We start from the raw sequence: 3,470 nt of genomic DNA on the forward strand, positions 1-3,470 counted from the left end.
CCCTTGAAGTTGAGAATATGCTCCACTTGCCGCTCCATTTCCTCTTGCATGCTCATGAGCATGATCATGCCCACTTATTCCTCCAAATCCGACAAATAATATGAAAACGGCGACGAAACCATGGATCATCCGGGAAAGCAGGTTTGGGAGCAAAGTAGTCATTGTGCGGTAGCTTTGCTTTGGACACCCTGTCCCGGTTGATCACTCTTCTCCATTTGATTGAGCCCTTGAAGTTGAGAATATGCTCCACTTGCCGCTTCATTTCCTCTTGCATGCTCACGAGCATGATCATGTCCACTTATTCCTCCAAATCCGACAAATCGAAGAACTCATCTTGAATCATTTGGTCAAGCTCCATCGGTCCATACTCCTCGTTCGAGGAAGCATCGGAATCCATAGTTTTACCTAACAAAATAACAAAAAATCTGGCCGGACAATGTGTCGAACACATCAAGCGCAAGGCGGAGCCGAAGAATTGCCGGACGTACCAAGGTGCCGTCCGGGCCGACGACGACGTCCCACACGGCAAGGACGGGAGGACTCTTCCGAAGCTGGCGGCGGAGAGCCTGGGAGCGGCGGCGGAGCGCGAGATGGACGGCGCGGAGGAGGAAGAAAAAAGGAGATAGCAAATGGATCCGGTGGTTTTGGGGGTGGATTTGGCGCAATTTGGGGTGGGGTCGGGCTGTCGGGTCCGACATGGCGGGCGTGCCCGTGCGCCCCCATATCCATCTCATATTTGGGCTGGATATGGGGGGTGCCGGTCAGCCCGGGCGTTTGAGGGCACCCATCTGGATCAAAAAATCGTGACTAGTCAGTGACCGGGCAGCCCGTCCGGGCGGATATGGCGGGTTTGGGAGGTCCGGCTGTAGATGCTCTAAGAATCACTAAGAATCTGGAATTATTGTTTGGATGGTCTCGGATTGAACCCGAGTTATGCTGACCTTACATGCTGCTGGTCAGTGATCCTTAGGTTGTTTAAAGCCTTTATTTCTAATTTTGGATCGTCGCTCGTATGGTTAGTGTCTTTCTCTGGCATTGTGTCTACTTCTATCTTAACGCATGAATTCAGATGCTGTTGTACCTGCATGGTTCCATTTTAACGAAATCTACCGGTGATGCTCAAAGCCTAATTAAGACGGATTTGTTGGGAACTGTACCAGCAGCATTCTTGAAATGACGTTTCCCGCACCATGCATGCATGTTTCATGCTCCTGACTCGCCGCACCACAAAGTAAGTCCACTAGCGCGGGTAGCAGGGAAGCGCGTGCATCCATCACCTCCTTGCTGTAGGATTACCCTACGGCCGAGATGGGGCAAGCTTCACCTCCAATTTCTCCTTCCAAATTAGTATCACCGAACCAAACTCGCCGTGTTTCACTGGCATGATACCCTATGGGCGGAACATCTCCTTCTCCAACAACAAGCTTGCAGGAACCATCCCGCCGCAGCTCGGCCTCTTTACGGGAGTGGAACTTATCAACTTAATCTCCTTAGATCTCTCAGTAGCCGAGGTTGTTCGTGTTCCGTATGAACCGAGGACACGAAAATTGTTGCCCGGTACTACACATGGCCAGGGTGTGACTGGGAGAGCGGCCAAGGCACTGCAGCACGTTGTAATCCGCGGCCACGGGAAGGTCGCATCGCGGTCATCGTCGTGGCTCGAGCTAGCAGCCATGGCAGCTTCTGCTTTGTTAGGGTTGATCTGCGCCATAACAGGGCTCGTGCTCTGCTGCATCCGTAGCAAGAGAACGCGGCAGCAGAGCATGTCGGCTATCATAACCGAACCTGAACTCCAGCGAGGACTGGGGCCTAGGCAGTTCCGCTACGGCCAACTTGCCGCCGCGACTTGCAACTTTGCAGAGGAGAAGAAGATCGGGAGAGGGGGGTTCGGTCAGGTTTACAGAGGCTACCTTAGTGACCAGGACCTTCATGTGGCAATCAAGACGCTCTCAGTTGCTGTCTCTGAGGAGAGGTCAGTGCAGGGTCTCAAGGAGTTCCAGGCGGAGGTCACCGTCCTGAGCCAGCTCAGGCACCGCAACATTGTCCAGCTCGTCGGCTGGTGGTGCGGTGGCCGGAGAAGGCGGAGAGGACGGCGGCTAGCGCTCGTCTACGAGCTCATGCCCGGCGGCAGCCTCGACACGCACCTCTACGACGCTGACAAGCACTTAACTTGGCCAGAGAGGTACTATAACCGATTCTGTTGCACTGGATACAAACTTTAAAACCTGATGAAATGTGAGATTAACATCCACAACTTTGCAGGTACGAGATCGCGCTGGGACTGGGCTCTGCCTTGCGGTACCTCCACACGGAGTGCGACCGGTGCATCGTGCACGGGGACATAAAACCCGCGAACGTGATGCTCGACGCGTCGGGCAACGCTAAGCTCGGCGACTTGGGGCTAGCAAGGCTCGTCGACCATGGCGCCGAGCCACGGACGACACAAGTCGTCGCAGGCACCGTCGGGTACATTGACCCAGAGCTCGTCAACGGCCAGAGGTGTGCAGCTTCGGCGTGGTGCTTCTCGAGATCGGCTGTGGCCGGCGGCCAACCTCGGGGACCCTAATGGCGTCAGTCCGCCGCATGTACCGCCAGAGCCGGGTCCTCGACGCGGCCGACCAGAGGCTGGGCGGCGAGTTTGACAGGCCGCAGATGGAGTGTCTGCTCGTGACGGGGCTCTGGTGCGCCCACCACGACCCCGTGCAGCGGCCGTCCGTTACCGAGGCTATATATGGACGTCCTGCGATTGCAAGACACAGAGTTGCCGGTGCTCGGTGGAGCGATGCGTGGTTCCTCCGGGGACATCCTCTCCTTGGAGAGACGGGCTTACGGTGACGACGCGTTATCTGAAAACTCAAACTCTGGTTATGTGCATTCAAACCGAGTACCTTACTGTCGAGTATTCAACTTTTCTCTTTCCAGAAGAATAGTACATGTATCGGTGCATGCACCCACGGCTGTTTGTATCTGTAAGATTCAGTCATCGAATGATTTTTAATCTACCAAACAGGAGCTCCTAACAGCTGATTTTCATGTGACCTCCCATAACTGGAGAGAAGCAAACCAACCGGACGATTTGTAATTGGCTATGCTTAGTAGTTGACATCTTTCGTGTTCACATTCTCCCTTCCATTTTATTTTATTTTGTGAGCCTTGCCATCTGAATTTTATATCTGTTCGTGCAGCATAGCTTGTTTTTTAGAGTGTGCAGCCTTCTAATCAGGAGTTGTTGAAATTTACAGAGAGGTGCCAACACTAAGTATAACACTTGGTCCCTTCTCCTATATTCTTTTTTGCGGGGCCCTTCTCCTCTATTTTTCGGTCGAATATCCCGCTCGTTGTGTCCCTGCTAGCGTGTACCCTCCGGACTCGATTTTTTGGCTGGGCCATACATGGTCACTTGTATGGACGTTTGAAGACGGTAGGAAAACTCTAGTTGGAAAAAAACTAGCCATCGTTGAGAGTTCCTT

General features: G+C 53.3%; 1 pseudogene; it reads left to right on the forward strand.

Moving 5' to 3' along the window:
• The first annotated feature begins 1,382 nt into the window (after window positions 1-1,382).
• LOC123120856 (probable kinase CHARK) lies at window positions 1,383-3,033 on the forward strand (annotated as a pseudogene).
• Window positions 3,034-3,470: the final 437 nt, after the last annotated feature.

Source organism: Triticum aestivum, chromosome 5D (assembly GCF_018294505.1).
Source record: "Triticum aestivum cultivar Chinese Spring chromosome 5D, IWGSC CS RefSeq v2.1, whole genome shotgun sequence".
NCBI classification, from domain to species: domain Eukaryota; kingdom Viridiplantae; phylum Streptophyta; class Magnoliopsida; order Poales; family Poaceae; genus Triticum; species Triticum aestivum.